Source organism: Procambarus clarkii, chromosome 1 (assembly GCF_040958095.1).
Source record: "Procambarus clarkii isolate CNS0578487 chromosome 1, FALCON_Pclarkii_2.0, whole genome shotgun sequence".
NCBI lineage: Eukaryota > Metazoa > Arthropoda > Malacostraca > Decapoda > Cambaridae > Procambarus > Procambarus clarkii.
Genome location: NC_091150.1, coordinates 48,682,463 through 48,696,952, shown reverse-complemented (window position 1 = coordinate 48,696,952; position 14,490 = coordinate 48,682,463). Strand labels below are relative to the sequence as shown.

At 46.5% G+C, this 14,490-nt stretch overlaps 1 protein-coding gene across 1 annotated transcript in view; it reads right to left on the bottom strand.

Annotated features, from left to right (window-relative positions):
- The window catches only part of LOC123752290 (hexosaminidase D-like), a 373,939-nt gene that overhangs the window by 333,060 nt on the left and 26,389 nt on the right, over positions 1-14,490 (bottom strand). The window contains exon 2 of the mRNA XM_069308469.1: positions 13,081-13,114. The gene's annotated coding sequence lies outside the window, so the exon portion shown is untranslated. The remainder of the gene's footprint in view (positions 1-13,080; positions 13,115-14,490) is intronic.

The following is a 14,490-nucleotide window of genomic DNA, read 5'->3' as shown; positions in this document are numbered from 1 at the left end:
CAGGGTTGAGTCACATGTGTGACATCCACACCTGGTATATATGAAGTATTATAAATAAAATTTCAGGTTTACATTTAGTTTTAATGTTATATTTTTCAATCGCTAATTAATCTATTAGAACTAAAGTCAAGAATTAATCTTCAATATTTGTTTCTCCGGTGATTCCTGTATCTATACTGATAATATAATATATAATTAAACTCAATAAATCTCTTGCGAAACTAACCTCAATGAAGCATTATTTTCATCCATGGTAAGCTCTCACTGTACCACCACAGTGTATCCACAACACTGTACCACCACAGTGTACCACAACACTGTACCACCACAGTGTACCACCACAGGGTACCACAACACTGTACCACAACACTGTACCACAACACTGTACCACAACACTGTACCACAACACTGTACCACAACACTGTACCACAACACTGTACCACAACACTGTACCACAGCAATGTATCACAACACTGTACCACGACACTATAACACAACACTGTACTACAACACTACACCACCACACTACACCAACACTACATCTCCACACTGTACCACATCACTACCACAACACTGTACCCCAACACTGTACCACAACACTGTACCAAAACACTACAACAACACTACACCACCACACTGTAGCACAACACTACACTGTACCATTACATGATGTTAAACAGTGATAAATTTCAGGTACTCAGGTACGGTAAAAATGAGAACCTTAGACATAATACAGGGTACGAAACACAATCAAATCTGCCCATAGTAGGAAAACAGCATGTAAAGGATTTGGGAATAATGATGTCTGACGACCTAACGTTTAGGGAGCATAACCACGCAAATATTGCGGCCAAGTCCCAAATCTACACAGTAAAATAACAACATACTGGAGCGAAAGATATGGAAGAAAATCCAGAATAGAACCATTGAGGAGTAGAGGTGCCACAGGCACAATCAGAGAACGCTGAACATCAGCTGTCGGAACGAAGGTGGAGGTATTCAAGAAGCACTTGGACAGGTTTTTGCAAGAAGTGCCGGACCAACCAGGCTGTAGTGGATACGTGGACCTGCGGGCCGCTACAAAACAGCAGCCTGTTGGACCAAACTCTCAGAAGTCAAGGCAGGCCTCAGGCCGGGCTCGGGGAGTAGAACAACTCTCAGAACCCTCTCCAGGTATGTTCCAGGTAACGTCCCTCCAGTTGGTGACCACCACGACACTGGCGCCTCTGCCACAGTCCTCGCACTCCCTCCTCTTCCTCCACCAAGTTAGAGGAAACCATTTTAACCCGCTCTACAAATTTAACTCACTGTGCCCATTTAAGGTACCTCTTTGATCATACTGTTCCGATTTAAACCCCTGTGCCCATTAGACCCCTGTGCCCATTAGACCCCTGTGCCCATTAGACCCCTGTGCCCATTAGAGCCCTGTGCCCATTAGACCCCTGTGCCCATTACACCCCTGTGCCCATTTAAACCCCTGTGCCCATTAGACCCCTGTGCCCATTAGACCCCTGTGCCCATTAAACCCCTGTGCCCATTAGACCCCTGTGCCCATTAAACCCCTGTGCCCATTAGACCTCTGTGCCCATTTAAACCCCTGTGCCCATTAGACCCCTGTGCCCATTTAAACCCCTGTGCCCATTAGACCCCTGTGCCCATTTAAACCCCTGTGCCCATTTAAACCCCTGTGCCCATTTAAACCCCTGTGCCCATTAAACCTCTGTGCCAATTAAACCCCTGTGCCCATTAGACCTCTGAGGCCATTTAAACCCTTGTGCCCATTAAACCTCTGTGCCAATTAAACCCCTGTGCCCATTAGACCTATGAGGCCATTTAAACCCTTGTGCCCATTAGACCCATGTGCCCATTTAAACCCCTGTGTCCATTAAACCCCTGTGGTCATTAGACCCCTGTGGCCATTAAACCCCTGTGGCCATTAGACCCCTGTGGCCATTAAACCCCTGTGTCCATTAAACCCCTGTGTCCATTAAACCCCTGTGCCCATTACACCCCTGTGCCCATTAGACCCCTGTGCCCATTACACCCCTGTGCCCATTAGACCCCTGTGCCCATTTAAACCCCTGTGTCCATTAAACCCCTGTGCCCATTAACCCACTACTCCTAATAAACCCACCTTTTAGTCAGGATCTTGGGCGTATTAACCAGGCTCCGCTAAGCACCAGTACTATCAAAAATGGCCAAACTACTTAACATTTTTATTACTTAAGGCTCGTACTGTGCCAAGTTGGGACCCAACTCCGGCCAGTACAGCTCTTAATTATTGCTTAAAAAACGATGTTGGAGAAATTGTTCAAACCCAAGTTTTAATGAGATTAAGCTTAGAGAATTGTGCGGGAGAGAGAGAGAGAGAGAGAGAGAGAGAGAGAGAGAGAGAGAGAGAGAGAGAGAGAGAGAGAGAGAGAGAGAGAGAGAGAGAGAGAGAGAGAGAGAGAGAGAGAGAGAGAGAGCAAACAGAAACAAAATGGCAAGCGGTTTCCTTCGCCCTCATGTCTCTGTTCACCCAGCAGTAAATAGATACCTGGGAGTTTGACAGTTTCTGTGGGCTGGATCCCACGGAGTGTATTTCCCTAGTTGTATTCACTTAGTTGTGCTTGCGGGGGTTGAGCTCTATTCTTTCGGCCCGCTTCTTAACTGTCATCAATCAACTGTTACTAACTACTAACTTTTTTTCCACACACACACACACACACACACACACACACACACACACACACACACACACACACACACACACACACACACACACACACACACACACACACACACACACACACACACACACACACACACACACACACACACACACACACACACACACACACACACACACACACACACACACACATGTGTGTCAGGTGTGTGTGTCAGGTGTGTGTGTGTCAGGTGTGTGAGTGTCAGGTGTGCGCATGAGTGACAGGTGTGTGTCAGGTGTGTGTGTGACAGGTGTGCGCGAGTGACAGGTGTGAGTACCGCTGGGACACTAAACATGAAGCACTTCAGGACGAGTGACATTCACGGTGGAGATGACTAGTGCTCGCTCTCCCTTGGCACCTTCACCATCACTTCAGTTGCCCTCAACTAGGGTACCGTAGTTCCCTAGCTGGATAACGTGGACCAAGTAATCACCAGTCGAGAGCCTGGTCCCAGGCCGGGCTCAGGTGGTACAACTCTCGAAACATCTCCAGGTATAAATAGGGTAATTCTAAATAAGAACTTAATAAAGTGTGAACTATGAACCCCGCCCCCCCCCCCAGCAGTGGGCAGTCAGTGTGGGCAGTGACCTAGTAGTCAAGTGTCCCTAAGTGTTGGGTATTCCTCCCTGAGTCAGTCAGTGTCAGCGGCTGAGTCTCCAGACCGTATCATTCCACTGACAACCCCCCGCCCCCCCCCGGTACACTGCATATAAGTGGCTTAAGGCTTATTCGAGCTAAGAGCCAGCGCTTACCCCTTGGTCATGTCGGCGCCTACCCACCTGCCCACCTGCCCACCTACCCACCTGCCCACCTGCCCACCTACCCACCTGCCCACCTACCCACCTACCCACCTGCCCACCTGCCCACCTACCCACCTGCCCACCTGCCCACCTGCCCACCTACCCACCTGCCCACCTGCCCACCTACCCACCTGCCCACCTGCCCACCTACCCACCTACCCACCTGCCCACCTACCCACCTGCCCACCTGCCCACCTACCCACCTGCCCATCTGCCCACCTACCCACCTGCCCACCTACCCACCTGCCCACCTGCCCACCTACCCACCTACCCACCTGCCCACCTACCCACCTGCCCACCTGCCCACCTACCCACCTGCCCACCTGCCCACCTACCCACCTACCCACCTGCCCACCTGCCCACCTACCCACCTACCCACCTACCCACCTGCCCACCTGCCCACCTGCCCACCTACCCACCTACCCACCTGCCCACCTGCCCACCTGCCCACCTGCCCACCTACCCACCTGCCCACCTGCCCACCTACCCACCTGCCCACCTGCCCACCTGCCCACCTACCCACCTACCCACCTGCCCACCTGCCCACCTACCCACCTGCCCACCTGCCCACCTACCCATCTAACTCTCCTTACCTCTCTCTCTCTCTACATCTTGTGTGTTGTGCTGGTGGTGTTATATGATGGTATTGAGGACATCCTCCCTCCCTCGCTGTGTTGTGACAACATCACCCTCACTATAGCCCTTACATTAACATCTCCCTCACCATCTCCACCATCAATGACACCCTCACTATCACCAACCTAACTGGCACTCTCACTTACAGCAACCTTACAGCTACACTCACTAACGCCGCCATTATCATCACCATCATTGGCACTGTCATCATCAACTTTACTGCAATCACCATCATCACTATTGGTTCCATCAACATCACTGTAACCATCAGTATTACTCTCTCCACCGTCAACATCACCGTCAACACCACAGTCAACATCACCGTCAACACCACCGTCAACACCACCGTCAACATCACCATCAACACCATCGTCAACACCACCGTCAACACCACCGTCAACACCGTCAACATCACCGTCAACACCACCGTCAACATCACCGTCAACATCACCGTCAACACCACCGTCAACATCACCGTCAACATCACCGTCAACATCACCGTCAACACCACCGTCAACATCACCGTCAACATCACCGTCAACACCACCGTCAACTCCACCGTCAACACCACCGTCAACACCACCGTCAACATCACCGTCAACATCACCATCAACACCACCGTCAACATGAGGTAAATGACGTCACTGGGATCTAGACGATGCCAAGGTCGTTGACGTCACGACTGCTTCAAGGCTAATTGGCTGCTGGGCTCCATCCTAGCATTCCTGCCTTTAATCCTAGCACTCCTGGGGTATTATTCTAGGTCTTTTGAGTATAATCCTAGCACTCCTGGGGTATTATTCTAGGTCTTTTGGGTATAATCCTAGCACTCCTGGGGTTTTATTCTAGGTCTTTTGGGTATAATCCTAGCACTCCTGGGGTATTATTCTAGGTCTTTTGGGTATAATCCTAGCACTCCTGGGGTTTTATTCTAGGTCTTTTGGGTATAATCCTAGCACTCCTGGGGTATTATTCTAGGTCTTTTGGGTATAATCCTAGCACTCCTGGGGTATTATTCTAGGTCTTTTGGGTACAATCCTAGCACTCCTGGGGTATTATTCTAGGTCTTTTGGGTACAATCCTAGCACTCCTGGGGTATTATTCTAGGTCTTTTGAGTATAATCCAACTCCTGCGTATAATCCTAACTTTTCTGGGTATAATTCTTGTACTCCTGGGTATAATCCTAGCAATCCTGGGTATAATCCTAGCACTCATGGACATTACACTGATGTTTAGAAGTAGTCTTAATATGATACGTGAGATCTGAAACACTTCCAGGATGGTTGTATAATGATCCCAGCACTGGTGGCCAGGATGGTTGTATAATGATCCCAGCACTGGTGGCCAGGGTGGTTGTATAATGATCCCAGCACTGGTGGCCAGGATGGTTGTATAATGATCCCAGCACTGGTGGCCAGGATGGTTGTATAATGATCCCAGCACTGGTGGCCAGGATGGTTGTATAATGATCCCAGCACTGGTGGCCAGGATGGTTGTATAATGATCCCAGCACCGGTGTCCAGGATGGTTGTATAATGATCCCAGCACCGGTGGTCAGGATGGTTGTATAATGATCCCAGCACCGGTGGTCAGGATGGTTGTATAATGATCCCAGCACTGGTGGCCAGGATGGTTGTATAATGATCCCAGCACCGGTGGCCAGGATGGTTGTATAATGATCCCAGCACTGGTGTCCAGGATGGTTGTATAATGATCCCAGCACCGGTGGCCAGGATGGTTGTATAATGATCCCAGCACTGGTGGCCAGGATGGTTGTATAATGATCCCAGCACTGGTGGCCAGGATGGTTGTATAATGATCCCAGCACTGGTGGCCAGGATGGTTGTATAATGATCCCAGCACCGGTGGCCAGGATGGTTGTATAATGATCCCAGCACCGGTGTTCAGGATGGTTGTATAATGATCCCAGCACCGGTGTTCAGGATGGTTGTATAATGATCCCAGCACCGGTGTTCAGGATGGCTCGCCCGTTCGCGATTGGATTTCTCACTTGCAAAATTAAAAATAAATATTGCAATTACGAAAATTCTCGACACATTATACGATGTTACTAAATATTTTGAACGCTGGACGCTAATGACCCTTCACGAGCAACAACAAAGCCATTTACAAATTTCCTATAAGATTATTTATTTTTTTAATTCTTGAAAACAGAAATATTCGTTAGAAAGATGTGAGTATTAAGAGGGGATAATCCCCCCGGGAGTGTCGTGTTCCCGACAAGTCCGCAGTCGAGCTGGGTTTAAAGTCGCGTTCACTGGCTCTCTCTCTTAGGCTTTTCTGTCATTCCTCTTTATTATCCGCAGTTTTCCTGTTTCGTTCAAGTGCTTTGGCGTCTCCTCTCCTTTATGCTGTGTTTATCCTCTTGTCTCTCTCTCTCTCTCCATACGTGAGTTTCTCTTTGCTCATGTCACCGATGACTGTTTTTGTCGTTTGAGTTTCCAAATCAAGTTCCGTCGTCACGTTATCGCTCCTTGGACGTCTGTCTTCTACTGTCACCTCTCCTCTGCTCTCCCTCTCCTAGTCTTCCTCCCTTTCTCTCACCCTTCTACTCCCCTCTCCCTCCCCTCCCCCGCCCTCCCCCAAGCATCTCTCTCATACTAACTACTGGGTCACTAAGGACACCCGCCCATTGCCACCTTAACGAGCGCACGAAGCAATTTGTTGCAATTATATAGCGTAGTCTTGCGAGTGTGTGTGTGTGTGTGTGTGTGTGTGTGTGTGTGTGTGTGTGTGTGTGTGTGTGTGTGTGTGTGTGTGTGTGTGTGTGTGTGTGTGTGTGTGTGTGTGTGTGTGTGTACTCATCTAGTTATGCTTGCGGGGGTTGAGCTTTGTCTCTTTGGTCCCGCCTCACAACCGTCAATCAACTGGTGTACAGGTTTCTGAGCCTATTGGGCTCTATCATATCTACATTTGAAACTGTGTATGGAGTCAGCCTCCACCACATCACTGCCTAATGCACTCCATCTGTTAACTACTCTGACACTGAAAAAGTTCTTTCTAACGTCTCTGTGGCTCATTTGGGTACTCAGCTTCCACCTGTGTCCCCTTGTGTGTGTTCCACCAGTGTTAAATAACCCTTCCTTGTCTACCCTGTCAATTCCTCTGAGAATTTTATATGTGGTGATCAAGCTTCCCCTAGCTCTTCTGTCTTCCAGCGACGTGAAGACTATCACGCAGCCTTTCCTCGTAACTCATGCCTCTTAGTTCTGGGACTAGTCTAGTGGCATACTTCTGGACTTTTTCCAGCTTTGCCTCGTGCTTGACAAGGTACGGGCTCCATGCTGGGGCCGCATACTCCAGGATTGGTCTTACATATGTGGTGTACAAGGTTCTGAATGATTCCTTGCACAGGTTCCTGAAGGCAGTTCTGATGTTAGCCAGCCTCGCATACGCCGCTGATGTTATTCTTTTGACGTGGGCTTCAGGAGACAGGTTTGGTGTGATATCAACTTCAAGATCTTTTTCTCTGTCCGTTTCGTGAAGGATTTCATCTCCCATTCTGTATCCTGTGTCTGGCCTCCTATTTCCATCGCCTAGTTTCATTACTCACATTTACTTGGGTTGAACTTTAGTAGCCATTTGTTGGACCATTCCTTCAGTTTGTCCAGGTCATCATGAAGCCTCATACTATCTTCCTCTGTTTTAATCCTCCTCATAATTTTTGCTTCATCAGCAAACATTCAGAGAAACGAGTCTATTCCCTCTGGGAGATCATTAACATATATCAATGTGTACTCACCTAGTTGTGCTTGCAGGGGCTGAGCTCTGGCTCTTTGGTCCCGCCTCTCAACCGTCAATCTACTGGTGTAGAAGAGATTCCTGAGCTACTCAAGCTCCATCACATCTACATTTGATTTCTTTGATACATTTCTTTCAATACAATACAAGACATGTATTTGTTCATCTCTCTCTCTCTCTCTCTCTCTCTCTCTCTCTCTCTCTCTCTCTCTCTCTCTCTCTCTCTCTCTCTCTCTCTCTCTCTCTCTCTGACTAGTATGTGCCTCACTCATCCCTCCCCTCTCACTCCACTATTGTTTAGACTCTAGGGCTCCCATTCATGGCCTCTCACTCCACTAATTATTATTTAAGGTATTTCCACGTTTAATTCGTCAACTTCTCTATCATTATTAACATCTTTATTAACAAAATTAATTTTTTTTGTCTAATCGGAGTAATTCAATCAGCCTTATTACAGACAGGTTGATACTCACATTCACTGCCACACAGGACAGTGAGGATACTCACATTCACTGCCACACATGACAGTGAGAATACTCACATTCACTGCCACACAGGACAGTGAGAATATTCACATTCTCTGCCACACAAGACAGTGAGAATACTCACATTCACTGCCACACCGGACAGTAGTTCGTAAGTAATAGACCCGGTGAAGCACTGTATCAAACTTACAGTTTTTAACTTTTTAACCAAACTTACATTTTTATTTATATAGATGTTATATTATATATTATATATATATATATATATATATATATATATATATATATATATATATATATATATATATATATATATATATATATATATATATATATATATAATATCAGTCCGTCCGAGTGAGATGGCCCGGAAAGTAGAGAAAAATCTTACTAGATGATATATTGGAGGTTGAGAAGCATCAGCAGGTAACCACCTAAGACACTCTGCAAGCTGCACTGATCGTGGAAGGAGGGAAGACCTGAGGGAGATACAAGACCACTATACTGACCCGGAACTAAGAGCGGCAGCTAAGAGCCTTCGTGATAACAAGGACGTGGTAGTAAGGAGAGCAGACAAGTCACCAATATACGTCATCCTAAAAAGAGATGAGTACATTTGCGATTTGAACCTCATCCTCTCCGACCAAACAAAATCCCTGAGAGTCACGAGGGATACAACAGCCGAATTAAAAACGAAAGTAAACTAACTGATCGAAACTGTCATCACGAAAAGTCCGGACTTCACCTATCAAAAATCACTGGAGATTACAAACCCGGCGGTGCACACGGAAATGTCAACACCCACAAACCTGGGAACCTACTGAGGCCAATCATCAGCCAGATACCAACGCCCACGTACAAGCTGGCTAAGTGACTCAACTCACTGTTGGCACCCTACAGTGAGTTGACCTGTTGAGAGGATGACGGGCCGCACGTGTAAGAGCCTCACTGGACGTAGAGTCACTGTTCACTAATGTGCCCGTGGACGAGATCATTGGAATGATGATGGGGAGGATGTATCGAGATCTGACTAGCACTCCTCTGGACATACCAGACAACATAAGAAAACAGTTTGAAGCTTGCACAAAAGAGGCGCCCTTCTTAAGTCCTGGCGGACACATGTATAAGCAAGTGGACGGCGTCGTCACGGGCTCCCCGCTGGGTGTCTTGTTCGTGAACTTTTACATATTATTGAGCAGAGAGTTCTGGTCGGGTTAGACCTAAAACCCGCCATCAACTGCAGGTATGTCGACGACATATTTGTTCAAGTCCCGGATACCGAACGACTGTTGCAGCTGAAGGAAGCTTTCGAACAAAACTTAGTTTTAAACTTCACTTATGAGACGGAGAGTGGGGGGGGGGGGGGGGGGGGTAAGCTGCCCTCCTTACATGTAGCAGTCATGGAAAGGAGCGGCAGCTTTCATCATGCAGTATATACTAAAGAGACAAACATAAGGATGACCCTTAATGCTGGCAACAACTGGCCAGAGAGATACAAACGGAGTGTTGTGAACGCTTACGTCGACCGAGCTCTCACTCACAGGTCTGGGTGGAAGCAGGTGGATGAGGAGTTATGTAGAATAAGGCAGATTTTGGTCAACAATGGTTTCTCCAATGGTTATGTGGAAGACATCATAAAAAGGAAGGTGGCGAGGGGTGCAGCAGGCGACGGAACAACAAGTACCACAATACACGGACGTCCAATAATATTGTTCTACAGAAACGACTTCTCCATCACGGCCCACAGAGCGGAGGAATGAGCCCTAAAGAGATCACTGACAGCAACGTTACCCCAACTGACGTTAACCAAAAGATAAAACTAACAATATATATATAATAAGAGTAGGAAAACCGCCAACCTGTTAATGAAGAATTCTCCCGACACCAAGAAAAACGCCTTGAAAGAGACCCACGTTGTCTACGCCTTCACGTGCCCACTCGGGGATTGTCAGCCCCAACGAACTCAGTATATTGGCAAGACAACAACATCTTCCTCTAGGCGTTTAACACTGCACAAACAACAGGGCTCCATCAAGGAACATATGATCACCACACACAACGAGACGATCACCAGAGATATTTTGACGAGTAACACGAAATAATTTATAGATACAATGACAATAGAAGATTAAACATCAGTGAAGCGTTGCATATCAAGAAATTTTGACCAGCAATCAATAATCAGCTAATACAGTTACACTCCACCCACTTCAAGACTCCGGGCCAATGCAGAAGCTGGACCGAATGTACCTTCAACAGGAACGGAAACAACAAGAAGAACATAAACTGCCAACATGTCGTACTCTTAATTTACAACCCCATAAATACCCCCATTATATAGGACCCCATTAATACCCCATGCATGTCATTCCTCCATGTCACCTACCACCTCACCATTAGAGGATATAACCATGTGCTAACACAGGGGAATTTGTCTTTGAGAATGTGAGGAGAGACCTTACGAAACGCATCACTCGGCGTCAGACCCAAATAATAAGTAAAAATGAACTTTGGAGAGTTAATTTTTAATCTTCCTGCTTCAGTGAAGAAAAACATAAGGAATATCGAGAAGATTCGTGTCAGAATGATAAATCTAAAACTTTCTGTCGCTTTCAACGATATATGTTTAAAAGAAAGACTGCTACCAAAATATACCAATATATAAAAAACTTGAACGTCAGGTTCCAGACCAGAACAATACATGGACTTGGCTAGTGAAGAGCCAAGAGAGTTTAATAGCTAGTTTTTGATGGTGGAGTAGGGACATGTTATTTAGCTATGTCAGTAAGGGTAGGATGTATGTTTCCTGATATTGGAGGATTGCTGTCAGTTGACAGCTGAGAAATTTATGAAATATGAACATGTTCATTATGATGTTGGACTATTATTTGTCAAATTTTATTAGTTAGGTTAGCTTTTGTTTGTGGCATGAGTTGAATTGTGGGTTTGGATACTAAACCTCGTGAATTTTAACAAATTAACAAGGTTTACTAAGTGCTTGTGCGGGGGGGTTGTAACAAACTAGGCTGTTGTAAGAATTATTCCAGAAGGTTCCAGAAGTTCGAGTAGGGACCTGACCTCTCAACAACGCCCAGTCCCCTGGGAATTAGCAGGTCTGAGTCACAAATGGCGGGCATCTTTGTTCATAGCTGCGTATAATGAATCATCCTATAGTATTCAGTAATTTAGAGAAAATTAGCCTTTATTCATTTTGCATTAAAATTGTATTGTATAATAGTACTGGATACAATATCAAGAGTATTCTAATTATTGAGTTTAAGTCACCATCAGTGACGTCACGAATCAGATCTAACTTTTAAGGCGGAGTGACCGGCGGTCATAGGTCAGCAGGGTTGACATGTCTAGTATTTCTCAAAGTTCAATTAACCATTTTGGGGATCGGGAACAGCTCTGCCGTTAGATGTTTGTAATTTAATTCAGTAAAATAATTCAACCAGTCTGGATCAATTCAGTACAAACAGAGGTTAATTGTTATAACTTAAACCTTGCTAGGAACTGGGTAGAACTTTGACTAGGCGGAAGGATACAATACTCTTGTCTGGGGTAGACCAGACAAGGAAGAGATCAGTGTGAATACGGGAGCAGCTGGGAGAGGTCAACCATCTTACCTCTCCCCAAGACCAGCCCAACATCTAGAGCTGTGGTCGCCCAAGGTATAGTTGCTATGGTTATGTATAGAAATAGTCTCATTTGCCATTCAGGTCAAGTAGGGAGTGTTAAAGTGACAGGGAGTGAACATATTTAGCTTTTTGTTTTAGTTTTCTTTTAATAAATTAATTAAGTTAAGAATTTGCATTTTTATTGTTTCCATGTGTTTTGTGTGTACACTTGTCCTGGTCACGTGGTCCACACGAGGCAGAGTTGGATTGGGCGCCGATTCTAACATCGGATCGGAATTCATCATCCCCATCTAATTAATTCCACACTCAAGGTCATCGTTTATAGTGGGGATCAAGCCCCTAGGTTGATTAATTAGCGTGATCGATCCAGACCTCGATCATTGCTCTTGTGTTACTGGTCTGGTGGTGGCAGCGTAGAGGCGACTCTAGGGTTTTGCTCAGAGCTTAGGTCGCGTCATACTGGGTGTAGAATCCTAAGTCGGTCAATCGTCTTAGGACCACGTGGCGTGGAGTTGGCTTTGGTAAAAGTTTTGGAGTCCCTTGGTAGAGAATAAAAAGTAAGAATGTTGGTAGAGGGAGTAGAAGGTAGAGAAGTAGAGAGAGGATACCAAACCCGTGTTACACCAACACCATTCAACAGGACCACCACACAGTACCAACACCATTCACCAGGACCACCACACAGTACCAACACCATTCAACAGGACCACCACAGTTATGATCACATGTCCCAAATAAGCAGAGTGTACTGAGTGTTGACAATCTTGTGTTGAAAATGGATAAGAACAGCTAAGAATAAGATGAAAAATGGGTCGGAACAGCTAAGAATATGATACAAATGTGTAGAACATGCAGAAAACGCTACTAAGCAACTCAAAATATTGAAAATGTGCAGAAAAAAATGTTGAGAATGTACAGAAGATGGAAGAATTGGGCCGAAAATGCTAAAGATGAGGTGGAAGAGTGGAGAAAAAAGGTTATTAATAGTACAAAATTAAGATAATGAGAATACAGGAAACTGTAACCAGTAAGGGTACTTACAGGCCAGCACCGGGCGGCGCCAAGAACGGTCCCGCTGTAAACAACAAAAATACAGAATATTGTAACAATAAATAATAACCCAACAATTATTCCTATGCTAAAAACTTGAATGAATTTCTTTGTTTAACGCCTAACAAGTTATGTGAGAAGGTGATGGAGGCCAAGACCGTCAGTAGTTTCAAAGCGTTATATGACAAAGAGTACTGGGAAGACGGGACACCACGAGCGTAGCTCTCATCCTGTAACTACACTTAGGTAATTACACTTAGGTAATTACACCAGTCACCAGGCCCACCTTCCTGGAGAAACAATGCAATACATATTTACGGACGGTTCCAAAATTACGTTGAATGTAAAAACAGAGGTTAACTGTAGAGTGTTATAGAGATTCCAGGGATTCTACTGAATCTACGAGTGATCCTGAGGCTTCCGCTGAGGCCGAACCAGGGTTTCACACACTCTTTTTTCCCCCCCCCCCCCATGCACTCTGGCTTTGTCGTGCAAGAATTCTACCTTCGACGCTTCCTGTTCCCAGGGGGCGTGTGTGTTTGCGAACACCCAGTGCATAGGTTCGAATCCTCATCACAGCTCCTACGGATATTCTCATTGATACATTACGTTAGTGTGAGCTCTCTGTCTCTCTCAGAGAGAGAGAGAGAGAGAGAGAGAGAGAGAGAGAGAGAGAGAGAGAGAGAGAGAGAGAGAGAGAGAGTAGGAGAACAACATAGAGGGGATAGTGAGAGAGGAGGAGGCAGGCAAGCAGGAGGACGAGGGGGTGAGAGATGGGAAGGGGGAGGGGGGAGGGGGGGAGGGGGCTCTAACGAGTTACAGTAAATCTCTAAATCTTAATTTAGCAAAAGAGTAAAAACAGAAGAGGCAGCTGCCTGGCCGTAAACCATGGCCAGGGTGGCCAGGTATGTTGATGTCAAAGGGGCTCACGGGAGTGGTGACGTCAAGGGGGATAGTATGTTGTGCTGACGTCAAGGGGCTAGCAAGTAGTGGTGAAGTCAAAGGGGCTAACATCAGCAGGACTACTTTATCAATTTCCCATACCTTCAGCATCTTTGTGACTGTACATTCTGCTTCCTAAGATAACAGAAACTCCATTCCCTGCCAGTGGCTCCAATCCCTGCCAATGGCACCATTCCCTGCCAGTGGCACCATTCCCTGCCAGTGGCACCATTCCCTGCCAGTGGCACCATTCCCTGCCAGTGGCTCCAATCCCTGCCAGTGGCACCATTCCCTGCCAGTGGCACCATTCCCTGCAAGTGGCACCATTCTCTGCCAGTGGCACCATTCCCTGCCAGTGGCACCATTCCCTGCCAGTGGCACCATTCCCTACCAGTGGCACCATTCCCTGCCAGTGGCACCATTCCCTGCCAGTGGCACCATTCCCTGCCAGTGGCACCA